Source organism: Rhinatrema bivittatum, chromosome 4, assembly GCF_901001135.1.
Source record: "Rhinatrema bivittatum chromosome 4, aRhiBiv1.1, whole genome shotgun sequence".
Lineage (NCBI taxonomy): Eukaryota > Metazoa > Chordata > Amphibia > Gymnophiona > Rhinatrematidae > Rhinatrema > Rhinatrema bivittatum.
The window spans coordinates 348,821,933-348,849,639 of record NC_042618.1 but is presented as its reverse complement, the minus strand read 5'-3'; the positions used below and the strand labels follow the sequence as shown (position 1 = coordinate 348,849,639).

At 43.1% G+C, this 27,707-nt stretch overlaps 1 long non-coding RNA gene across 1 annotated transcript in view; it reads left to right on the top strand.

The window, feature by feature from the left end:
* The window catches only part of LOC115090956, a 151,159-nt gene extending 123,662 nt beyond the window's left edge, over positions 1–27,497 (top strand). The window contains exons 4-5 of the long non-coding RNA XR_003856555.1: positions 11,858–11,943; positions 27,132–27,497. This is a non-coding gene — a long non-coding RNA (uncharacterized LOC115090956). The remainder of the gene's footprint in view (positions 1–11,857; positions 11,944–27,131) is intronic.
* Positions 27,498–27,707: the final 210 nt, after the last annotated feature.

Genomic DNA, 27,707 nt, shown 5'->3' with positions numbered 1-27,707 from the left:
AGGTAGCGCCGGCGCCATTTCTATTAACGCACCCGTGGCCCGAGAGTGGAAGATCACACCGGGACCCCCCCACTGGACCCCAGGTAATTTAAGACATTTTGGGGGGGTTAGGGAGGGTGGGGGATTTATTTTAAAGGGTCGGGGTGGGTTTTAGGGTTGTTTTCGCTCCATGGTGAGACCGCACCTTGAATACTGTGTACAATTCTGGTCGCCGCATCTCAAAAAAGATGTAATTGCGATGGAGAAGGTACAGAGAAGGGCTACCAAAATGATAAGGGGAATGGAACAACACCCCTATGAGGAAAGATTAAAGAAGATATGACTTTTCAGCTTGGAGAAGAGACGACTGAGGGGGGATATGATAGAGGTGTTTAAAATCATGAGAGGTCTAGAACGGGTAGATGTGAATCGGTTATTTACTCTTTCGGATAGTAGAAAGACTAGGGGGCACTCCATGAAGTTAGCATGGGGCACATTTAAACTAATCGGAGAAAGTTCTTTTTTACTCAACGCACAATTAAACTCTGGAATTTGTTGCCAGAGAATGTGGTTAGTGCAGTTAGTATAGCTGTGTTTAAAAAAGGATTGGATAAGTTCTTGGAGGAGAAGTCCATTACCTGCTATTAAGTTCACTTAGAGAATAGCCACTGCCATTAGCAATGGTTACATGGAATAGACTTAGTTTTTGGGTACTTGCCAGGTTCTTATGGCCTGGATTGGCCACTGTTGGAAACAGGATGCTGGGCTTGATGGACCCTTGGTTTGACCAAGTATGGCATTTTCTTATGTTCTTATGTTCTTATCTTTTAGTGTGCCGGTTTTCCTGCCCTCCCCCTTCCCCTCCCCCTCCCCCCGATTTACGATTTTTGACGATAAATCGGGGGAATTCCTATTGTATATCGCCTCTAACAATTTAAAATATATCGGACGATATTTTAAATCATCAAAAAATGATTCACATCCCTACATATCCCCTCTCAGCCATCTCTTCTCCAAGCTGAACAGCCCTAACCTCTTCAGCCTTTCCTCATAGGGGAGCTGTTCCATCCCCTTTATCATTTTGGTTGCCCTTCTCTGTACCTTCACCATCGTAACTATATCTTTTTTGAGATGCGGCGACCAGAATTGTACACAGCATTCAAGGTGCGGTCTCACCATGGAGCGATACAGAGGCATTATGACATTTTCCATTTTATTAACCATTCCCTTCCTAATAATTCCTAACATTCTGTTTGCTTTTTTGACTGCTGAGCACACTGAGCCGATGATTTCAAAGTATTATCCACTATGATGCTTAGATATTTTTCCTGGGTGGTAGCTCCTAATATGGACCCTAACATCATGTAACTACAGGAAGGGTTATTTTTCCCTATATGCAACACCTTGCACTTGCCCACATTAAATTCCATCTGCCATTTGGATGCCCAATCTTCGTCTTGCAATGTCCTCCTATAATGTATCACAATCCTCTTGTGATTTAACTACTCTGAATAATTTTGTATCATCCGCAAATTTGATAACCTCGCTCGTCGTATTCCTTTCCAGATCATTTATAAATATATTGAAAAGCACCGGTCCAAGTATAGATCCCTGAGACACTCCACTGTTTACCCTTTTCCACTGAGAAAATTGTCCATTTAATCCTACTCTCTATTTCCTGTCTTTTAACCAGTTTCTAATCCACAAAAGTACATCGCTTCCTATCCCATGACCTTTTAGTTTTCTTAGAAGCCTCTCATGAGGGACTCTGTCAAACATCTTCTGAAAATCCAAATACACTACATCTACCAGTGTAACTTTTTATTTCTCTACACTATGGGGCGGATTTTAAAAGGAGCGCGAATAGCCTACTTTTGTTTGCGCTCCAGGCGCAAACAAAAGTACGCTGGATTTTAGTAGATACGCGTGGAGCCGCGCGTATCTGCTAAAAACCTGGATCGGCGCGCGCAAGGCTATGGATTTTGTATAGCCGGTGCGCGCCGAGCCGCGCAGCCTACCCCCGTTCCCTCCAAGGCCACTCCGAAATCGGAGCGGCCTCGGAGGGAATCCTCTAACGCCCTCCCCTCACCTTCCCCTCCCTTCCTCTACCTAACCCACCCGCCCGGCCCTGTCTACACCCCCCCCTTACCTTTGTTGGGGGATTTACGCCTCCCGGAGGGAGGCATAAATCCCCGCGCGCCAGCGGGCCTCCTGCGCGCCGGGCCGCGACCTGGGGGCGGGTACGGAGGGTGCGGCCACGCCCCCGGACCGCCACGGGCCGTAGCCACGCCCCCGTACCTGCCCCCAAAACGCTGCCGACACGCCCCCGAAACGCCGCGACGACCGGGCCCGCCCCCGACACGCCCCCCTCGGAGAACCCCGGGACTTACGCGAGTCCCGGGGCTCTGCGCACGCCGGGAGGCCTATGTAAAATAGGCTTCCCGGCGTGCAGGGCCCTGCTCGCGTAAATCCGCCCGGTTTTAGGCGGATTTACGCGAGCAGGGCTCTGAAAATCCGCCCCTATGTTAATAGTAAGGTTATAACCCCGGTTACCTGTAAACAGACATGATATGATCTGTATCATGAATGCCGGTATAAAAAAGCACTAAATAAGTAAATAAAATGTTTATTAACCCCTTCAAAAAAATGAAGCAGATTTGTTAGGCAAGACTTCCCTTGGGTAAATCCATGTTGACTGTGTTCCATTAAACCATGTCTTTCTATATGCTCTACAATTTTGATCTTTAGAATAGTTTCCACTATTTTTCCTGGCACTGAGGTCAGGCTCACTGGTCTATAGTTTCCCTGATCCCACCTGGAGCCCTTTTTAAATATTGGGGTTACATTGGCAACTCTCCAGTCTTCAGGTACAATAGATTATTTTAATGATAGGTTACAAATTTTAACTAATAGATCAGAAATTTCATTTTTGAGTTCCTTCAGTACCCTAGGATGCATACAGTCTGGTCCAGGTGATTTGTTGCTCTTTAGTTTGTCAATCTGGCCTACCACATCTTCCAAGTTCACAGTGATTTGGTTCAGTTCATCTGACTCATCACCCTTGAAAATCATCTCCGGAACTGGTATCTCCCTAACATCCTTATTAGTAAACATGGAAGCAAAGAATTGAGTCTTTCTGCAATGGTCTTATCTTCCCTAAGAGCCTCTTTAACACCCCCCCCCCCCCCCCCCCCCATCTAACGGTCCAACTGACTCCCTCACAGGTTTCTTGCTTCGGATATATTTAAAAATGTTTTTATTATGAGTTTTTGCCTCTACGGCCAACTTCGGTTCAAATTCTCTCTTCGCCTGTGTTATCAATGTTTTACACTTGACAATGTTTATGCTTTATCCTATTTTCTTCAGATGGATCCTTTTTCCAATTTTTGAAGGATTTGTTTTGGCTAAAATAGCCTCTTTTACCTCACCTTTTAACCATGCCGGTAATCATTTTGCCTTCCATCCACCTTTCTTAATGCGTGGAATACACCTGGACTGCACGTCTAGGATTGTATTTTTAAACAATGTCCATGCCTGTTCAACACTTTTAACCTTTGCAGCTGTACCTTTCAGTTTTTTTCTAACTATTTTCTTCATTTTATCAAAGTTTCCCTTTTGAAAATGTAGTGTTAGAGCTGTAGATTTACTTATTGTCCCCCTTCTACTTATTAGTTTAAATTTGATCATGTTATGATCACTATTGCCAAGTGGCCCCACCACCGTTACCTCTCTCACCAAATCCACCAAGAATTAAATCTAAAATAGTTTCCTCTCTTGTTGGTTCCTGAACCAATTGCTCCATGAAACAGTCATTTATTACATCCAGGAACATTATCTCTCTAGCAAGTCCTGATGTTACATTTACCCAGTCAATATTGGGGTAATTAAATTCTACCATTAATAATACACTGCCAAATTGGTTAGCTAATAGCTTTCCTGATTTCTCTTAGCATTTCATCATCTGTTTGACCATTTTGTCCAGGTGGACGGTAGTATACTCCTATCACTATACTCTTACCCAACTCACATGGGATTTCTACCCTTATAGATTCTACTGAGCATTTAGTCTCTTGTATGATCTTTATCCTGTTGGACTCTATACTCTCCCGGACATAAAGTGCAACACCCCCACTAAGTTGATCCTCCCTATCATTGCGATATAATTTGTACCCTGATATAGCACTGTTCCATTGGTTATCCTCCTTCCACCAGGTCTCTGTGATGCCAATTATGTCAATCTCATCATTTGCTGCTGTACACTTTAACTCTCCCATCTTACTTCTTAGACTTCTGGCATTGGCATACAGACATTTCAAAGTGTGTTTTTTGTTTGTTTTAACATCCTGCTTTTCAGTTGTTTGGGATAATTTGGAAATCATTAGCTTCGGTGAATTTTTTACATATAGGCACATGGACTACATTTGCTTTTATTGGAACCTTTCTGTTGGGATGCCCTAACTCTCCTGTTTCATTAGTATCCTTCAAGGATACATTTCTCCGAACCATGCACTGCTGAGTGAGTGTCGGCTTTTTAAAAGTTAGTGTCAGCAGCTTGGTTCCACTCTGGATAAGGTGGAGCCCATCCTTCCCCAGTTCCTTACAAAACTGAATCCCTCTTCCTTGCACCATCGTCTCATCCACACATTGAAACTCTGGAGCTCTGCCTGCCTCTGGGGACCTGCACGTGGAACAGGAAGCATGTATATGTTTATGTATATTGTTTTCATTTTCTGCTGCAACCAATCCTCCTCATCCCTGGGAGACCTTTCAGTTGTGGGGGCAAGTTACACAAGACCATTCTAAAAAACACAGCTAAAGAAGAGGTGGAGTTACAGTATTCATGTGGCCCTTCCAATTCTTGATGGCAGTTTGCACTTGCATGCATTAAAAGGGTTTGCAAACTTTGCACTAGACCATATACACACATAGGGGCAGATCCTAATAGAAGCTCGCGGGTGTACCTTTGATCATGCAACCCTGCGCAAACAAGAGTACACCGGATTTTAATAGATACGTGCGTAGCCACGCATATCTTTTAAAATCCAGGGTTGGTGCACGCAAGGGGGTGAACATTTGTGCACCTTGCGCGTGCCAAGCCCTGCATATGCTGCCTGTTCCCTCCGAGGCCGATCTGAAATTGGAATTTCAGAGGGAATTGGAATTTCAGAGGGAATTGGAAGTTCAGAGGGAACTTTCCTTCTGCCTCCCCCCACCTTCCCCTCCCTTCCCCTATCTAATCCATCCCCCAGCCCTATCTAAACCCCCTTCCCTACCTTTATTATAAAAGTTACGCCTGCCCAAGGCATGTGTAACTCGCGCGCACCAGCTGGCTGCAGGAGCGCGAGTCCCCAGCCCGGAAGCCGTTTTGGAGGCCTCGGCCATGCCCCCGAAACACTCCCAGGTCAGAACCACGCCCGTGGCTCTGCCCCGGAACGCTCCCCGATGATGCGCTACTGCAACACGCCCCCGACACACCCCGACACGCCCCCCCAGGAAAGCCCCGGGACTTACGCACGTCCCGGGGCTTTCCTGGGGGGCACTTTTTTGGGGGCAGCTTTTTGGGGGTTACGCGCATATCTTACCTGCATACCCCTTTGGAAATGTGCCCCATATTTGGGCCATTTTAAAATATGAGTTGCTCACGATCAGCCCAGATTCTCACTTATATGGACCTTTTAACATGAGCAATTCTTTTAATTTTCACCCCTAAGTTAAGTTTAAGTAGAGGTTAATGGTTAAAATACACGTGGAAGATGGCCCACATGTAACTATTGAAGTAAATGTATGTAAATTTATAAGGGGTAATTTTCAAAAGGATTTAAGTGCTTAAAACTGGATTTGATACATGTAAATGAACTTTACATATGAAAGTGGGGTTTTGAAAATTGCTACAATATATGCTTTTATGTGTGTAAGTTCTTTTAAAAATTACCCCAATAGGTTCTGTGAAAACGTAAAGTCACAGTGAAATAAGTGAAACAGCAATCAGTTTTAATTGATCCAAACCTGGATTTTGGCACTGTTGATTCTGTTGTGTTTTTGATCTAAAATCTTCTGTTTGGGCAAAGTTCCATCAACATTAATCCCTGACACCACATGGACTCAATTTTATAGCAGGTCCAAAACCTTGAGCAATGAATATTTCCAGCAAAAGAGGTTGATTTATGAAAATATTCATTTAGGGGATGTTCAGCAAATTCTCAAGGACACAGTAAAAAGACTGCCAAGGAAATAAAAAGAAGGAATATATTTAGCTAGTACTGGGCACAAAGGAGCACAATGTAGAGCTTAAAGGCTTGATGCTTTCTCCGGCAACTGATGCTCGCACAACACAATTCTCTTAATATATGTTTCATATGAATAGTAGATACTGAATATAGACACTACGAAACAGAACTATTAGGATCAGATATTGGCAAGAATACATTGTCTTTGTCTTGAACATACTGTATATGTCTGTGCAATCTCTATTCTCTATCTCTGTCTGCATATATACATATACACACATACACATACAAAACATACTTGGCATGTGCAGAGTCAAAACTTTGTTGTGATTTATTCATTCATTTTGTAGGTTATAGTCATTTGTTTGGTTCATTTCAAACTAAAACAAATTTCATTTATTCATTGTATTAGTTCATTTGTTTACCAAAGCAATGCAGCATATTTTGGGAACCCAAATTATGATTATCTAATAATTTCTAATTAAACTGGTAGATATAGACATCATCAGAAGAGTGAAGGCATGCCAATGCATAAAGAGTATGCCAACATGGCACCAAAAGTTGGCATGAAGAACCCAAGGACCTGCAATAAGGCTAAACTATACCAGCAGTGGCAGAAGTTCTCCAAGGCACTGTCAGAGGAGCATAGCAGCAGCAAGAGTGTTCATAACACCCCAAGGCTCCAAACAAAAGGCAAAGAGCACCAACAACAGTGGTATTAAACCCCCAAGACTGTATAAGAGGGTCAAAAAAGCACCAAGAGTGACATAAACAGCTCAAGGCACCATGAAGTATGAACAAAGCACCAAAAGAGGCAGAAAGCCCCCAAGAGAGTGGTAGAGGGTCAAAGCAACTGAAAGAGTGGCATGAAGACCTCAAAGCACAAAGCAGCCATCCAGAATAACTAGGAACACTCCAAAACTCTAAATGAGGGGCAAAGGGTACCACCGAAATTGGTAGAAAGCCATAAGCAAGGATAAGCCACAGAAAATCCTTGGAGAAGGCCTGATGTCATTTCCATATGACATCATTAGGTAAAGTTGCTGACTGTTTAGGCCTGGAGCTGGTCTTCACTGGAGGCTAAGATGTTACTGACCAGAGGCACCAAATATTCCTTAGCAACTCGCTGTTTCATGGAATCCAGAACAAAGTTCTTCTTATGAATCAGTTTTTGCAAATACTGCCACTGTCTACTAAGTAGCAGTACTGGTTTTGGGAGCCTCACTTTTACTGTGGTATAATCTGTCAAAGGCCAAATACCAGAAGCAGCAGCAGCAAGAACCAAAGCATAAGAACCGAAAGGGAAGGCAGTTTAAAGAAAAGTGTAAGAAGAAATAAAACCAATAAAGATAATTGGGTATAAAGCCTGTTCAAAGCATCGGACAGCTGGGGTAAGACCAAACGTCAGCAAGAATCATGGGAAAGGTGATTTAGTAGAAGCTTGAAGACAGCCAGAGCAGAGGAGAAAGCACACTAAGATACCAAGATTAGTTTGGAATGGTGTCGGCAGCAATGGTATTGGCAATTAAAAAGAGAAACCACAGGACCAGAGCAAAGCAGCAAGAAGAATAGATGAAAAAACCCCAAGGTGCACCTCAAGGGTTGAGGCAGGAAGAAGAATGACATCAAAAGCCCAAGGTACCAAGATGTGAAAAACTGTACTAGGAGTGGCATGAAGGGCCTGAGGAATGGTGCAGCAAACTTGCAAAACAACAAATGCCCAAAGCAAGACAAAATGAGCAAATACTGTAAGGGAAGGAGATATGGAAATAATCTTGAAGACAGCCAGAGCTGAGAAGGAAGTACACTAAGGTGCTGCTTCCACTCTACTGGCATGAAATGGAGGTAGCAACAGTGGCACTACCAAAACTTCTGTCACAAACACAAACACACACATATACAGTATATTTGGGTGCACTGCTGACTAACTCATTTTGCACACACAAAAAAATAATAACAGAACCAAGAAGACTGGCAGTCTGGCAAGGTTCATCTTTACTTCAGTCTGTTTGCTAACTTTACTACACTACACTGTACTATGTCAGACAGTGGCACTGCTTCAATCTCCACTCCTACACTGACCCGAATGAGCAAAGAAAGCAGTACGACTGCCTCTGTCTTTCTTCTGTCACAGTGAATGAGAGAGACCAGGCTATTTACTATTGTAGAGGAGATCAGAAAAAGCTCTTCAACTCTGAGACAACTTCTGGAAAATAGATGCTAGTCTGCAAAATACAAGAAGAGAACAAATAGTTTCTTCCATATGCTCAGACCTTGATCCAGATGGCAGTTATAAGCTAATCAATAAGATGCTTCACAATAATTTGTCCTTTGTCTGGTATCTTTTCCAACTTGTCCTGCCTTAGCTCCCTGGAGGCTGTGATGTCAGTGTCATATAGGCAAGAGTTGGTTGCTATCGTTACCAGTTGTTTGCTCAACAGAGCCATAGACTTGAATGGGCCATAGGTTTGAATGGGAAACAAACAAATGAGATTACATTTTTTGTTTTACTTTGTGGGCACCTTCTTTTTGTTTTAGAGCTCCACAAATGAAACAAAATTGGACTCAATTGTTGTATTTCACCCATTCATTTCAAATGAATGCACATCCCTATTACATGCAAGAATACTGTATTTTTGCCTTTATCTTATGTTAGTAGAAATGTTTTGTAGTGTCTATATATTTATACAGAGAGAGAAAGAAAAAAAAAGATGATTTTCTCCAATTCTGGTACTAGTGAGTTTGGTGCAGAAGCTGGAATGAAGTGGTTTAAGGATGGAAGAAGTCTGGCTCCAGTTTTCTGTTTGTGCATGTGTGTGTGTGTGTGTGTGTGTGTGTGTGTATGTGTATGTGTGTGTGTGTGTGAATGTTTATGCATCAGATTTTCCTACTCTCCTTAAACCTCTTAATTCCAGTTCATCTAATAAACTTACTAGCAGCAGAACATTGGACAAAATCATTTTTGTACATACATACATTTTATGTTTAAACAATTTTATTGGGTTTTTTCAAAGAACATACATTGACAATGAGGAGGGTGGTATCAGATCCCTCCTCGAATCAAACAGAACCAATAAACAGTTTCAACATTCCGCCCTCCAGCAGATTCCGCCCCCCCCCCCACCCCTTCCAACAGTCCATCGCCATACGGAACAGACAGATGAGAGAAGGCATCGTCATCCATGATCGCCAGGAATGTCCGTGTACACAGAAGCAAACCTCCAATCAGTCATTCAGCACAAGACTAGGCGCCCGATGGGAGAGCTGTTGAATATAAGGATTCCAGATGTTTAAGAACAGGCGGCGCCGACGTGGAGAACCCCGAGCAGCCATACTCTCCATCGTCATCATAGCGTGGAAATGGTTCCTCCAAACCCAAAAGGACTGTGCATCTGAAGACCGCCAAACTAGCAAAATAACTTTCTTTCCCACTAGACTAGCTTTTTGTAACAACAGGCGTGAGCCAGGATCTCAAACTCTGATAGGAGAAATACAGCCAAATAAAAACCACATGGGAGAGATAGGCAAGACCACATCTATTAAGTCTGCCATGTAATCTGCCACCTTACGCCAAAATCTGTGAATGGGAGGGCACGTCCAAAAGACATGTGTGTTCGCTGCCTTCAGTCCGAAGGCAGCGAACACACAGAGGCGAGGGGGCAATAGTCAGTTTAACTCTTACATATCAGTTCCCAGTATAATTCAAGATTTGAGCTTGACTTGAAGTAATAATTTGCTATGCAATATTTGTAAGAGTATTGTCCACTTTAAAAATTATTTTAATCCAGCATTGCAGATGTGCCTTGCGGGACCTGGCCAAACTTCTAGCTTGCCTTACAGAGCAGTCTACTTTGTACTTGCCACATGGGGGCCAGCATTATTTTAATAATTTTAGTATAGAGGAATGCGAAGCATTCAATACTGCACATGCGTCAAGCAGTCCATGTTCATTAATGCCCTTTTCAAAAGGATCTTTGATGTCCCTGTCAACAGTTACATAATTGTAAAATTCAGCGTTATGAACAATGGAATTGACCAAAAAATGAGATTTGTCATGGAATGGAAAAGCAGCATCAGAAATAATCAAATATCCATTTCTGTGGAACTGCACAACTGTGCAAAATAAGCAATATATACTGAATCTCACTGCAAGTAAATGTAAAACCTTTTAATTAGCTCTTGATAAGTCATGCTATTTGTCTGAAGTATAATTCAGTTTATTGTTAATAAAATTAAACAATCTCATTACAAGTACTCTCTGTCTTCAATGCAGATTATTTCATCAGCTACATTCATTTTTAAAAGAAAGAAATTAATTTGGCTTATAAAAGGAAGATAACAGAAGAATATTTTGTATTCTTTAAGATATAGCTAATATAAAATCTTGCTAGACAACTTTGGGAAATTGCTGTGGGCTTAAACAAAACAAGTTAGTGAAATCTATGCTTATAGCATAAAATAATGAAAGGCACATTTCATAATCTTCACTATGTTTTACCCTTTGTTTTCCCATAGCCATAATCTCCTGGCACATCAGAGGCCCACCCGCTTTAAAGGATAGGGGCTGAAATTTTCCAAGCCTGTTAGTACCTCAGAAGCAGGTTGATTTTAGAAGCATTGCTCCTGTAAAAATGGCTACATGCGCACTTATGCAGGCCTTGCACAAGCAAAGTACATTTTAAGAAGCCACGAAGTACGCATGAACATACCCATGTGCACGTCAAGAAGAAGAGGCAGAAAAGAGGCGGAGAATGTGCATTACAGGGTGGGACCAAGACACGTGTGTGAGACCACATTTTTAAAAAGGTGGTTATGGCACACGTCAGCTTCTTATCCACGTAACGTTATTTCTGGTCCTGATGAGGAGCAGGTCTGGAGATCTGGAGTTTTAGGCCATTTAGCACAGTGTGAGGGTCTGGGGGTCAAGTGGAGGGACTTGCAGGATGAAGAACCAGAGCAGTCTTGAAGATCTTGATATGAACGGGTAAACTGGTGGACTACTTGGAAAAACTGTTTTTTTCCCTTGCTCGAGCATGTTTTAAAATCCACCTGCATACACACGTAAAAGCCACTAAAGCCCTAGCTGAAATACTTGCAGGAGGTGTACTTTAAATAATATGCGTGAACTTGGGAGCACAATTTAAAATTGCAGCGTCTCTCTGCTCATGTGCTGATATGAGCGCTTATGGGGGCACGCGTGATCCTTTTAAAAATTACCCTTAAAGAATCTCTTCTACCAAATTCCAAACAAATGTGTCTACAGAGAGGGTTCATGATACATGCGTACAGACAGACAGCATTGATGACAATGCTAAAAACTTACCTATTCACGCGCGCATATAACTTACAATAATGTTTCTACATAATGTATTATATTCCCATCAACAAACATTGCAATGTATTTAATTCTTGTATGTTTTTGTGTATGGTGTATTGTTTTAATTACGTATGTTTTATTTTTGTAAACCGTCTAGACGGATAGGCTTCTACCCCACTGCATGGTATATAAAAAATGTCAAATAAATAAATAAATAAATAAATAAATAGGCTTTCTCACACTGAAACAAAGTGTGACAAAACTTTCAGGACAATAAACGAAAAAAAATATCCAAATTCAATATATCATCCTATAGTACTTATACTGTGTTCAGTTTCCAGAAAGAAAAATATGAAGTTCTTTGTACAGAAATCTGAGTGAAGAAAGAAAAACACAGAGCAACTGAATATTATCGTTTAGGTGAGTTGTGCAATTTAATTGGCTTTAATTTATTTGATGAGGCATTTAACTGGCAATGACTAACTGGTTCACCTAATCTTTTTCTTAATATTTATATTTAAATCATTGCTTTTATTTCTACTTTCTATGCTATTACTATAGTTTCTAAGAAAACAAATAGAGATGCTTAATTGGCAATGTGTTGCGCTCGGGGGTGGACCCTTGTCCTGTGGCAGTGGAGATCTACCTCCTGGTAGGGACCAGGAGCCAACTGCCCCCAGGGGACGGAGTACGGACGGAGACAGAGGCTAGGAAGAGCTTCATCACTGGAAACCTGAGGTCCCCCTGGGAGGAACCTATAGGGACCCGGGCTGCTTGGACTTAGGTGGGCCTTGCAGGGTCTCCTGGGAGAGTCAAAGTCCAGCATCCCCACAGACAGGAGGGGAGCACGGTCAGGTTTGAGACTGAAGGTCAGGTGGAACAAGGAGGACCAGAATAGCGTAGGTGATAACAAGGCTAGGAACAGAGCCAGAATCTAGAGATGAGGTCAAACAGGCAGAAGTCAAATTGCAGGAGTCAGTCCGAAGAATGGTCAAAGCAGAGGTCAGGTACCAGAGGTCAGAAGAAGTCACAGGCAGGCTGAGGTCAAGAGGCAGGCAGCAGGCAGCAGGCAGGCGAGTCAAGTAGCAGGCGGACGTCAGAAGGCAGGCAGCAGGCAGGCGAGTCAAGGAACAGACTGGAGTTAGGTGGCAGGCAGGCAGGTCGAGGAATAGAATGGAGTCAGGAGGCAGGCGGCAGGCAGGCAGGTCGAGGAACAGACTGGAGTCAGGGGACAGGCAGGCTGGCAGACGGGTCAAGTAGCAAGCCAAGGTCAGTACTAGAGAGTCAGTCCGGAGATACTACCTGGGAGACGAACAGATGAACAGGAACAGAAGGACGCGGGAACTAGGAAGCAGGAACAAGACAGGAACAGAACTGGAACAGAAGGATCCTGGAACGAGACTTGGAACAAGACAGGAGCAAGTACAAGCACGGAGGCAATCTAGCATAAGCCGACCCAATTGCCCAGGCAAGGAAGTGCAGGCAGGGACTTCCTTATAACAGAGAATCAATCAGGGCTCACCACAGAGCTAAGACCCGCCCTTGGCCCTACAAGAGGCTAGTCGGTCTGCGCGCGTGCGTGTAGGGGCGTGGCCAATAGCGCTGAAGACGCCGAGCTCCGGCGTGAGGCCTGAAGCGCAGTGGAAGGCCCGGCGACCACCGCCACAGGACGCCGGGGCCTGGAAGTGCTAGCAGCTGCCGCTAGGGAGGCCGACCCAGGACCTGCTGAGGAACCATGAAGGTGAGCAGGCCTGTGCATGGGACATGTGTGCGTGACTAGGCTATTTTATAAAATGCACACATATATGTGTGATTGTTATAAAGTAGCGATGTCCCTAGACTCAGGCCGATAAGCTTGCACAAATGTGCACTTGTGCGCAGGTTTGAAAGTTATCGTTAATTGCGATATTTGCAAATGGTGTGTGCTATTTTCCAAAAAAAAAAAAAAAACTAAACACAAAACTTTTCTGGATTTTCAGGGCTTGTGCATTCATTTCAGGGTAAAATGAACCAAAACAAAAATGCTCAATTCAGTTTGGATTACCGTTTATTTTAAAATAAATACACATCCCTAGTATATTTCATGCATGAGTATCTTTTTAAGGTTCTATGAGGGCTGAAATACAATCAAGTCAAAGTAGAGAAGCAGAAGGAAACATGTAATCTACTTAAGCGGTGATGATAAACCCCTTTCCTTCAGTGTCACAAACAGGTCTGGGTTTCAATAAATATTCATGAGATATATTAGCATACAGCTAATCCAAGATAGTTGGTCAGCCTGATATTCAGATTTAATGGTGGTACTTGAAAACTAGTGTTTGCCATCACTGCACTAAGGCAAATATAAATACATGGGTTAAGTTTATTAAAGTATAAACTGCTTACTTCTGTGAGTAATACAAGGGTGACAGAGAGTTAATAGAGAATACCAACAATATATATCCACACCAAGCACAACAGTGATAATAATAATCATAGCAGAAAAGAAATAAACCAGCTGGCACCTATCAGAAGGGTACCAGTGGACCAGTGATAACTCATTGCCTCTCTTTTCACTTTACTTTGTACCGGTGATGGATGCAGCTCCATCACCGCTCTCTACATTAATGGCGGGGGTGGAAGGGAATTAGAACCAAGAGCTAAGAGAAACAGATAAGTATGAGAGAAGAAATGAGGGAAGCTTGCTGGGCAGACTGGATGGGCCATTTGGTCTTCTTCTGCCGTCATTTCTATGTTTCTATGTTTCTATGTTTCTATACCTTTTTTTCTCTTTCTCGCTTAGTCAAGTAGAAGTATTTAAGCCACCAAACTCATTTTGATCCATGTAGGGAGCAAAAAGAGAAAGAAACAGAAAAACAGGAGTAACCAACTTGTTTTTGTCTGCAATGTACTACTATTGCTTTGAACTCTACGCAGATACCATTAGCAAAACACAGAAAAACAAATTTTCCAGTAAAGGAGTTTTAAGTTAATAACCTCCTAGGTAGAACTGTGCCATCTGTTTTACTTGGATTGTTTTCCTCATCAGAACAATCAATAATATATTTAGCAATGCCCATGCTTTCTTATATTGTGCCCAGGAGTTAGCTACACCTTTCCTGAACCAGGCAGGCTCCACATTTGTTTCCAGTCTGCATGGGATGTTAGGACGAGAAAGATAGAAATCAATGTCTGTTTACTAACAGTGTAAATGAGAAGAGAGCATGTTTGCAAGCAGCAGGCGAGACAGTCAATCTGAAAAGCAATCAGAATGTCAGATGTCTACATTCAAGGACAGCATTTATAACGATAGCCTACAAAGTTCAAAATGCTGGATTGCTTCATTGTGAGATTTATATTGCAAAAGGCATCAACATTAAGGAGAGACTTAGTTATCCATACAAGAGGGTGAATATCATGACAGTGTTCAGTGAGTCTGACAGTCCATAAAGCTAAGATTCTATGGGATTGGTAGACCATGATGGATTAGAACCAAATTAAACTCCTCTAAGATTAGTTGAATGTTAGGTTTAATCTTCACTGGAAACCAAAATTGTTGCTGCATTCTGATAAGATTTGGTTGAATCCCTCAGTTCTGCCTCTGGGGATCATATAAAAACACCAAGCAGGACTCAGATAACCTGCTCATACCTATCACTGCTATTACCTTTAATTCTATAACATTATGTTTCTCAACTAGAAATTTGTACAGATTCAAAAGATACTTTTCATGAAAAAGTCATAAAATTTACATGACTGTATCAGGAGAACTCAGCCTGACACATTTTAAGCAACATAATGGGGCTGATTTTAAATTTTACGCGCACTGGGTACATTTGTGCGCGCTACCAGGCGCGCACAAATGTACACCCGATTTTATAACATGCGAGTGCTGCCACATGCATGTTATAAAATCCGGGGTCAGCGCGCGCAAGGGGGTGCACACTTGTGCACCTTGCGTGCACCAAGCCCAAGGGGAGCCCCGATGGCTTTCCCCGTTCCCTCCAAGGAGGGAACTTTTTTTTGATCCCCCCCCCACCTTTCCCTCCCTTCCCCTATCTAACCCACCCCCCGGCCCTATCTAAATCCCCCCTCTACCTTATTTGATGGAGTCACACCTGCCTCTGATAGGCGTAACTTGCGCACACCAGCCAGTTGCCGGCGCACAAACCTCCGGCACGTCCGCTGTGCTGGAGGACTTAGGAACACTCCTGGCCCGCCCCCATACCGCCTCCACACCCCGGTCCCTCCCCCAGACTGCCCCGTACCACTGCCATGCCCCTGGCCCCAACCTCAATCCGCCCATTTTTGAAAGCCGCGGGACATACATGCATCCCGGGTCTTGCGCGCGCCGCCGAGCCTATGCAAAATAGGCTCGGCGCACACAGGGGTAGCTTTTCGGGGGTTACACACGTATCTTATGCTCGTAACCCTTTGAAAATCTACCCCAATAAGTATATTCTGTGTGGAATAAATAACATATAGTTACACTTATGGAACATACCTTGTTTATTAATGACCAATATTTGATTATTTTTGCTTTTTTAACTTTATATTTATTCAATTTATAAATTCAAATAAAAACAAATTAAAAAAGACAAAAAGGTGAGGCCCATATTCAGAAGCATTTAACTGGCTAAGGCCAGGATTCATCAAACTATCGCATGTCATAAGAAGAAGGGCGTGTTTTATGGTAATAGCCTAGCTTGATGTTACCCAGGTAGAGAGTCCATCAAGCTAGGTTGAGAGAACATTGTACAAATCTCATCTTTGTGTGAGTTTCCTCACTCCTAAGGTCATCAAATCTTCACAAGAGTGTACTGTTCTGTTCATACGTCTCACTCTGAATGTCAAAGTGTCCCCTAACCCCTACACTACTACTTAATAGAGATGTACATCGGGTGCCTGATCGTTTCCGCTTTCGGGTTCGTGTGGCTGCGGGAAAATCTCGTCACAGGGGCTAGCGGTGCCATTGGTCAGCCCTTGTCACATGGTAGGAGCACAAGATGGCACCGGCCATCCAGTGCTCCTACCATGTGACAGGGTCCGGCCAATGCACAGATACCCTGTCACATGGTAAGGGCAAAGGGCCATCGGCGCCATTTTGATTAGTGGCAGCCGACGGAGCGGGAGATCTCTCCAGGGACCTGGACCACCAGGTACCTGTAAAAGGTTTTTTTTTGGGGGGTCGGGAGGGTGGGGGAAGCTAAGGTATTAGTTTTAAAGGGTCAGGGTGGGTTTAGTGGTTATTTTTGTGTGCTGTTTTTCCTGCCCTCCACCAAAACGATAAGAGAACCCCCATGATCAATATTGTGGGGTTTTCCTATCGTTTTGGGGGAGCACCCGATTTCTGATGATTTTGAAAATATCGTCTGATATTTTCAATCATCCGAAGCCCGATTCACATCCCTACTACTTAAACCTCACCTCGAGTTACTAGGTGGGCCCAATAAAGAGGTATAAATACCTAACTACCATAAAGGCCCTATAGCTACTGAGCTAGTCTCTCTCTCTCATTTTTTATTGTGGGAACTATTCTTGCGAAATGTATAGCAAAATGTTAAATCTAGCTCTTAGATAGAAAGCCAAGTTCTGGGTGTACGGCCAGGGACGATCTACTTCCCAATCTAGCTGGTCTATTCCTTAATCTTAAAGTAACAAATGTATCTTGCTGAGAATGACTTTTTATTTTACAGAAACAGATGCAATAATGTAAACTTAGCTATCTCATGGCTGTCTGGTTCTAATGCCAATGGGGTAGATCTTAAAAACACACGCGCGAACAAATGTACGCTGGATTTTATAAGATACGCGCGTAGCCGCGCGTATCTTATAAAATCCGGGGTCGGCACGTGCAAGGGGGTGCACATTTGTGCAACCTGTGCGCGCCGAGCCCAGCGCGCGCTGCCTGTTCCCTCCGAGGCTGCTCCGATTTCGGAACGGCCTCAGAGGGAACTTTCCTTCGCCCTCCCCCCACCTTTCCCTCCTTTCCCCTACCTAACCCATCCCCCCAGCCCTATCTAAAACTCCCCCCTTACCTTTGTTGGCAGATTTACGCCTGCTGAAAGCAGATGTAAATCTGCGCACGCCAGCGGACTGCTGGCGCGCCATCACCCGACCCGGGGGCTGGTCTGGAGGCCTCGACCATGCCCCTGGGCCAGTGCCATGCCCCCCGGGCTTGCCCCTGAAATGCCGCGTCATGCCCCCGAAACTCCGCGTCATTCCGCAACGCCCCCCCCCGACACGCCCCCGACATGCCCCTTTTACGAAGCCCTGGGACTTACGCGCGTTCCGGTGCTCTGCACGCGCCGGCGGCCTATGCAAAATAGGCCGCCGGCGCGCAGGGCATTTAAAATCCGCCCCAATGTGTCTATACTGAGAGTTCTGAGATGGTAGCAGAGTTAATGACAGATTTGTCTTTTCTGTAAGGGGAAAGTGTCTTCTTTTAATTCTAATATCACAAATGCTCATATGGCTAACTTTAATTATAATGTATATAAATATAGTATCTCTTAATTCTAATGCAAGCAGTGTTTCTTTCAGGAATGTGCTGTTTCTCACTAAATAAAACAATTAGCAATCATATTTAATTGTGTATAAGCAAGCAGTATACAAGTGTGTGGTCCTTGGCAGCAATTCATTGTAATACATTTTACCTAGGGGCAACCTGAGGCTCTGTATCCTTTTTCCCTAATTCCTAACTCCTCAACAGGGATACAAAGTCATCCTCAGTCTACTGTCATTTTCAACAATTATTGTAGGTCTGCCTACCACAACTCTCCACATTCTGCCTCATTCTGTGGAACACAAAGTAAAAATAAGTGTAGATATCTCTGAAGCATCCATTATTTGGAGATAAGAGCAGGAGCAAACACACACAAAAAAAAAAAGATTGAAAATGCATTACCTTGAATGTGAAATTAGAAATTTTATGGTGCTTTGAGTCTGGGGAAAAAAAAAAAAACCTGACCCAAACAGCAAAGGCATAAGGGCTTTCAGCATCCAAAGTGAACAATCCGTGAAAATAAAAGACTGAATAAAAGATCTCAAGCTGCAGCACCCATAACTGTGGCCAGGAGTGATGTTGAGGAAAATATGGAAAGACTGCTGAAAATGTATGGATCAGAAGTCAGAACTTACGTAATGGTCCCAGAAGCAGAGTTATAATTCAAGAGAAGGCACACCGTATTTTTTTTTATAGATACAGTGTGATCACAGGGAGAGCTCTGAAAGGGAAACTTTTACTATCAGTAAAGGGTATTTTGAGAGGTTTAAAAGGCAGCATGATTGCACCAGCATCAATATACCTGAAGAAAGAGCCAATGCCGAAGTGAGTATCCCAAGCTGCTGAAGAAAATTGTTGAAAGGGTGTATGAACAAGAACACGTTTTTCCAACATTAATGACACTGCTGGAAGTATAAGGCCTAACAGAAGCTTTATTACTAAAGAAGAAAAATGTCTGCACCAGGTTTTAAAGCTGCTAAGGATTGCTTGACATTTTACCATGTGGCTTTGTATAACCATGAAGGTGTGTGCATGTCAAAAATATTATTTTGTTTGGGGTGGGTTTTTAATATTTTATTTTTCCTTTTTTTTTTTCTAATGTTGTTATGTAACAACCCCCTCAGATTTTAGTGATGCCAAGGGAGAGACGTCTGTACAGAAAACCCCAACCCCACACATATTGGTTATATGTAAATGGGGTGAAGGGTTTGCAGGTTAGTGTACAGTGACTGGAAGATGAGCCCTGAGCCCACTCAATATAATATCCTGGTTTCACCCTTAGACCTTGAGCCAATCCCCTCTGAAAATCACCACAGCTATTAGGCAATGACCATACACAGGGAACAATAAATAAACTTTTACTAGCACTTACAGGGCAAAACAGGGATACAGGAGGCAGCATGAAAAAAAGAACAAATTTGGTTAAATATTCTGATATAACAAGGATGTAGCAACTATGAAATTTCAATTATTTACACCCGTTCATGATATGAATAATAATACTACAGGTAACACTCTCTCCAACTATAGCAAGAATCCTAGAAGCAATTATATATACACCGACCTACTTCAATATTTATTATAAATGGTGTAACTATTCTCCAGCCCTATCCCTCCTGAGCACTCAGGATCTAATTTCCAGTCACAGTATATACGGATGCATACCATCTGGTTGGGGTCCATGAAGATTTTTCATAACACCTGTGAAAAGGGTTTCTGGTGAATATTTCCAAGTGGGCATCAGCCTTCTCTTTTGGCTGCCTTCAAAGTCCCCACTTCCCTCTCTGGGGAGTAAGTATAGGCACCATCTCTCCAGTTGCCCAGTTACGTGGCACTAGACATGGGTGCACAAGCAATTACACATACATCTCTTGGCCCCGCCCTGAAATGCCCACATCCTGCCCAGACCACACCCTTTTTAGAATCCAAGTGAGATGTGCATGATGCCGGAGATGTACGTGCATCTGGGCAGCTTTTCAAATATGGCAAGCATGCTTAAGCCCTACATGTGCATGCATCTCCTGATTTTGCTATTTGCAAATAGTACACACTAAGGAATCTATCGTGTTCCCCCACACCTCCTCCCCCCACCTCCTTCTTGGCTGATTAACCCTGCCCCTAAACATTTAGAAAAAAAACCCAATCCCACTGGGCGGTGTGGGCCTTGGTGTCTCATATGGAACTCTTCCTAACACATTCAGTATCTTAGCTGTGTGACTTTTCCAAGGTGGTGTTGGAAAAAATGTCTTTCAAAATAAAACTTTGGCTAACTATGGAGAAATTACTAAGAAATAGGGATGTGAATCGTTTTTGATCGATTAAAATTATCGTCAGATAATTTTAAAATCGTCCTAAATCGTTAGAGTGCATGATACAATACAAATGCCCCTGATTTATCGTCAGGGGCATTTGTATTGTATCGTTAAATAGGGCACGGGAATTATTTGGGGGAGGGCGGGAAAACTGGCACACCAAAACAACCCCTAAACCCACCCCGACCCTTTAAAACCAATTCCTTACCCTCCCCCACCCTCCCGAACCCCCCCAAAATGTTACGTTACCTGGTGGTCCAGTGGGGGGGGGGGGGGGTGTCTCGGCACAATCTCCCGCTCTCGGGCCATCGGCGCCATTTTGGCTGCCACTAATTAAAATGGCTCTGATGGCCCGATAAAAAAAAAACCCACCCAACCCTATAAATCGACCCCCCCTTAGCCTCCCCCACCCTCCCGACCCTTTTTTTAGGGAGGCCCCGCGCCGCTAAAAAAAAAACCCACCCAACCCTTTAAATCGACCCCCCCTCCCGACCCCCCCAAAACCTTTTAAAATTACCTGGTGGTCCAGGGGGGCCTCGGGGGGCCTCGGGGAGAGATCCAGGGGGGCCTCGGGGAGAGGAGAGATCCAGGGGGGCCTCATGGAGAGATTTCCCGTTCCCAGGCATCAGCTGTTCTAAAAATAAATGGCGCCGATGCCCCTTTGCCCTTACCATGTGACAGGGTATCCGTGCCATTGGCCGGCCTCTGTCACATGGTAGGAGCACTGGATGGCCAGCGCCATCTTTACTCATCAGCACGGTAAGGGCAAAGGGGCATCGGTGCCATTTTTTTTTTTTAGAACAGCTGATGCCTGGGAACGGGAAATCTCTCTCCGAGGCTCCCCTGGATCTCTCCTCTCCCCGAGGCCCCCCTGGATCTCTCCCCGAGGCCCCCCTGGACCACCAGGTAATTTTAAAAGGTTTTGGGGGGTCGGGAGGGGGGGGGGTCGATTTAAAGGTTCGGGTGGGTTTTTTTTTTTTAGCGGCGCGGGCCTCCCTAAAAAAAAAATTAGTGATGTGAATTGGAATCGGAAACGATTCCAATTCACCTATCTTAACGATCAGATTCCCCCCCCCCCCCCAGCCGAATCTGATCGTTAAGATGATCTGGCACACGATTCACATCTCTACTAAGAAATGTGAAGAAAAAATTCAGTCACTGGCTTCTTCCAACTCAACTTTGATCAAAGTAACATAGTAACATAGTAGCATATTAATTACAGCACAAAAACAATCAAAGGGACCAGCCAGTCTGCACAGCAAGCTTCCTATGGTAGTTATTGCCACTCCGTGAAGATTACTCCCAAGCCTTATGTTAAGGGTAGTAATATTCAAAATCAAAACCAAGCAACAGTGAAACCCACAACACAATTACTGCTAGCAACATTTTTACAAAGTGACCTGCTTCCTGATGATAATTCATACAATGCCACTCCTTGAAATGCTTTGCTTTTGGTGTTGGTTATAGAAGCAGTCCTGCAATTTTTCCATACTGTTTGCATATCAGTAGCCTAGACTGTAAAACTCAGGGCCCAGTGTCTGAATTCAATTCCATTTTTCTCACCCCCCCCCCCCCCCCCCTCTGCTGTTGACATGGAGAGCAATATTGTAGCAATGCAAGCTAATTGGTTAAGGCTACTAATCAGAATGCCTTCTGTTAGAGGTAGCAACTGCCACTCCATGCAGGTTACCCCCATGCACTTTTCCTTCATTTCCATTCTCTAGCCTTTAGGAATCCACAATGTTTATCCCATGCCATTTTTATTTGTTTACTGTTTTTATCTTCATCACTTCTTCTGGAAGGACTTTCCAGGCATCCACCACCCTCTCCTGAAGAAATATTTCCTGACATTGGTTCTGAGTCATCCTCTCTGGAGTTTCATTTTGTGAACCCTAGTTCTATTGATTTATTTCCAACGGAAAAGGTTCAAAGACTGTGCAGTATTAAAATCTTTCAGGTATATCTGAAGGTCTGTCTCATATCTCCCCTGCACCTCCTCTCCTCCAGGGTATATAGATATTTAGGTACACTAAATACTATGGAAAATCAGTTCAGAGGGAAAATGTTAAGTTTTATTAATTTTCCTCAGTCTCTTATAGTTTCTTCTGATATGTCATGGAATATTTTTTGATGCTTTTCCGCCAATAGCCCAGATGTATTAGCTTCTAGGGGTGTGCATTTGTTTGCAATGTATTGCCAATGAATATGGCAACATATATGCCATATTCATTGTATTTGTGGGGGTCACGAAATGTATGGCGAACCCCATGAATATGTATCACTAACGAATAAACCCCCTCCCTCCTGACCCCCCCAAGACTTGCTAAAAGTACCTGGTGGTCCAGTGGGGGTACTTGAGTGATCTCCTGCACTCGGGCTGTCGGCTGCCGGTATTCAAAATGGTGCCGATAGCCCCTGAACATAGTAAGGGCAAAGACTATCTGTGCCATTTTGAATACTGGCAGCCAATGGCCCAATTGCAGGAGATCGCTCCAGGACCCCCGCTGGACCACCAGGGACTTTTGGCAAGTCTTGGGGGGGGGGTCAGGAGGGTGGGGGGTTGTAGTAAATTAAATTTAAAGGGTTGAGATTGGGAGTTTTTTTGGGAAACGAATACATATGTAACTAATAGAGATGTGAATCGTGTGATCGATCGTCTTAACGATCGATTTTGGCTGGGGGGGGAGGGAATCGGATCGTCGCGGTTTTGTTTTTTTAAATATCGTGTAAATCGTAAATCGGGGGAGGGTGGGAAAACCGGCACACTAAAACAACCCTAAAACCCACCCCGACCCTTTAAAATAAATCCCCCACCCTCCCGAACCCCCCAAAAATGTCTTAAATTACCTGGGGTCCAGTGGGGGGTCCCGGTGTGATCTTCCACTCTCGGGTGCGTTGATAGAAATGGCGCCGGCCCTACCTTTGCCCTGTCATATGACAGGATATCCAATCCTGGCAATTTTTTTATATATCACAAACCAATTAACTACTAATACATATATTGTGACATCAATCCAATTCAATGATCTTTATTAGTGAAAATTCCAAATAAAACATCCAACATTAATCCATAATACCCCACACAATAGATATTATATTGTTGTAAAACATTACATAATTTACATACATCACCCATACAACACATGTCACACATACATTCTACATTCAACCTCATAAAAACCATTTCCAAATTTCTAAACATTCAAATTAAACATTAAATACAAATCTTAATCAACACATCATCAAGTGTAGATACATTTCATTTTTCAAGCAGAAAGAGTTATATTGCACATTAATTCTTGCGTTACAAAAACGTCAATCCTCTTGATCTCTTTTTATTCTCTCTACATGTTTCGCCTTCCCTCAGGCTTCTTCAGGAGAGTTTTTTCAAACAATCTCCCACTGCTCATGTATCCAACATCTATCCACAGGGTTTTCTAAAAACATTCACACAAAAATTCATAGATATTAAATTTACACAATTTTCATAAACCTAATTCTTTATAAAGTTTTCCAAATTACTACTATACCTGCACGTCCCAAAGAACTTGCCCAGACGTACAGATCAGCACATCCCCGACTCTTATTTCAAAGCGTGTCAATTGTTCAAGGCAAGCAACACATCTCTCAAATGTATTTAGACTGAAATTAGAACAAATCAGAACAGATTCAAATGAAAAACATTTTTTCCCCCAGGAGTTTACCAACATGCAAGACAACCAAGGATCCTTACTTTCCTTATCTTAGGCAGAGAAACCGCCATCACCTCATCTCAGAAAAAACGCCGCCATGGAATTAATCAACGGAAGTAATCAAACTCTTCTCCTACAGCCTTTTAAACCGCGCTACACCAATCAGAGCTCAGCTTAAAGCTATCTCTGCCCCTTTAAGTTTATTAAATCTAAACCAATCAATAATGCTACTCTTCCAAAGCAATTGTCGCCCCTAAGCCCGCCAGATTCAAATCAGTCACTGAAGATCAATTACTAAAACTTTGCAGCCCGGGTATAAAGTCTAAAAACATGTTACCCAATCGATCTTATCATTCAATCCTTTTGGCCACAAGGTCTGCAAATTGAAGATCCATCGCTGTTCCTTCTGTAATAATATTTTATTTATATTACTACCCCGTCTAGCAGTAACCTTCTGGAGTACAAAAAAACGGAGTTCTTCTACCGTATGATTGTATTCTCGCCAATGTTTCACTAGGGGAGCTGTCTCCACCACATTTCTAATTCTGCTACAATGCTCTAGGATTCGAAGTCTCACCATTCTTGATGTTTTTCCTACATATAACAGCCCACATGGGCATTGCACAACATATACTACCGAACTTGTTTGACATGTAGTGAAATGCTTTAGGAAAAACTTTTTCCCAGAAACAGGATGTAGAAAATTATTCATTGGTAAACAAAGTTTGCATACACTACATTTTGTGCAGGGATAATGCCCACCAACCTTATCAATTTGTTGCTCACTACCTCCCAAATCCGAGTGAACTAAAATATCCCTCAAATTCCTAGATCTCCTAAAAGAAAACATAGGAAGATCCTGCATACCCACAAAACCACTCACAAGATGCCAATGATTTTTAACAACCTCTATAAGGTCCCCAACTCGATTCGAATAAGGTAAAACACATACTAAAGCTGGTGCGTTCTGTTTGGGCCTCGGATATAATAATAGATCTCTATTAATATATCGAGCTCTTTTATAGGCCTTTTTCACTATACGTGTAGGATAACCCCTTGCATTAAATCTTTCTTGCAAATCTTGAGCATGGGTCTTAAAAGATGATACATCAGAACAGATCCTTCTTATCCTAAAGAATTGTCCTACAGGAATGTTTTCTCTAACATGCTTGGGATGAAAACTGTTGAAATGTAACAATCCATTCCTATCAATTGATTTCCGGTATAACTCTGTAACAAATTTACCACCCTTTTTTCCCACCTTCATATCTAAAAATGAAACCCATTGATTCTGGACATCACAGGTAAACCTAAGATTTATATCTTGTCCATTCAGATAGTGAAAAAATTCTTCAAATTCATATTGCGTACCAGACCAAAGGACCAGGACATCGTCAATATAACGGCACCATAACCTCACATGCTTGTACCATAATGAAGGATAAACAAATTTTTCTTCAAATGCTGACACGTACAAGCATGCGAGGTCAGGTGCCATCGTCGCACCCACAGCAGTTCCATGTACTTGCTGAAAAAAATCATTTTGGAACATAAAATAATTCTGAGTGAGCGCTATTGTAGCCAATTCTACCAAAAAATGTGTTGGAACCTTCTTATCTCTCCTTGTATCCAAAATCTCCTGCACTAAATTTATTGTAGCCCTCTGAGGGATATTTGAATACAATGATTCAATATCCATTGAAATTAGCAGGGTAGATTCCCATACTTCAGGTAAAGATTGTAAAACTGTTATTAAATGTGACGAGTCCCTTATATATTTAATGTTTAATTTGAATGTTTAGAAATTTGGAAATGGTTTTTATGAGGTTGAATGTAGAATGTATGTGTGACATGTGTTGTATGGGTGATGTATGAAAATTATGTAATGTTTTACAAAAATATAATATCTATTGTGTGGGGTATTATGGATTAATGTTGGATGTTTTATATGGAATTTTCACTAATAAAGATCATTGAATTGGATTGATGTCACAATATATGTATTAGCTGTCATATGACAGGGCAAAGGTAGCGCCGGTGCCATTTTGGTTCCTGTCCCCCGACGTCACGAGCGTAGGAGATTGCTCCCGGACCCCCGCTGGATCCCCAGGGACTTTTGGCCAGCTTGGGGGGGGCCTCCTGACCCCCACAAGACTTGCCAAAAGTCCAGCGGGGGTCCGGGAACGAACTCCTGCACTCGAATCGTGTTGCCGTAATGCAAAATGGCGCCGGCCATACGGCCATAAGGCCATACGGCCGGCGCCATTTTGCAATACTCGTTGCAAAATGGCGCCGGTCGTATGGCCATTTTGCATTATGGCAACACGATTCGAGTGCAGGAGGTCGTTCCCGGACCCCCGCTGGAATTTTGGCAAGTCTTGTGGGGGTCAGGAGGCCCCCCCAAGCTGGCCAAAAGTCCTTGGGGGTCCAGCGGGGGTCCGGGAGCGATCTCCTACGCTCGTGACGTCGGGGGACAGGAACCAAAATGGCGCCGGCGCTACCTTTGCCCTGTCATATCACAGGGCAAAGGTAGCGCCGGCGTCATTTCTATCAATGCACCCGTGGCCCAAGAGTGGAACATCACACCGGGACCCCCCCACTGGACCCCAGGTAATTTAAGACATTTGGGGGGGGGGGGGTTCGGGAGGGTGGGGGATTTATTTTAAAGGGTCGGGGTGGGTTTTAGGGTTGTTTTAGTGTGCCGGTTTTCCCGCCCTCCCCCTTCCCCTTCCCCTCCCCCTTCCCCCGATTTACGATTTTTGACGATAAATCAGGGGAATTCCTATTATATATCGCCTCTAACGATTTTTGACGATTTAAAATATATCGGACGATATTTTAAATCGTCAAAAAACGATTCACATCCCTAGTAACTAATGAATGGATCGGGGTCCCCCGAGAACGGATGCAACGGATTTGGGTCCCGATGAATACGAATACCGAATGGGACAAATCCGTCCCTGCTGCACATCCCTATTAGCTTCCTAAGGGAAAAAGGAAGGTCCAGCTGAATAAAGAGGCTAATTCAAATGTTGATAATCTTGAATTAATCTCATCATTAGAATCTTCTTTGGAGCCTTCTATTTCAAAAGTGACGTTGTTTGGTCTCTTTTGTTTTAGAACTTGATCGAGACTGGTTCTTGAAGTCTTTTTTCAGAAGAGAGATTTAGTTCCATGATGCTAGGAACAGGGTTTTTCCTGATCTTTCCAGGGAGACTCAGGGTAAGAGAAGACCTTTTTTGGGACTCAAGCAAGAGGTTCTTGAATTGGGAGCCAATTTATTTTTGAAATTTCCTTTAAAGTGTTTGTTTAAAATTCAGTGATCTGCATATGTATTTTATGACCCAGCCTAGCTTCAAAGATTTGTGGATAGTGATTGATTATATTTTGGTACACTCGCCTGCTTGATTTATTTAGTTGCTTTGTTTATTATTTTAATAATGTTCTGTTTCTTCTCCCCACTCCCACTCCTATGTTGTGGACTTTATTCCCTCTCTATAACAGTAAAATATTATTATATGTTATTTGAATTTATTGTCTGTTTCCATGATGAGGTTATTTCCGTTGAATAATGTGTATTTCTTCTGTAAAGTTTATTTTAAACCTGATAAACAGTTTTAATAAGTAGTGTCTCTCCCATTTTTTGTCATTCCTACCCCCTTCTCTGTGTTTGAACTCCCTTCCCAGATGGCATGG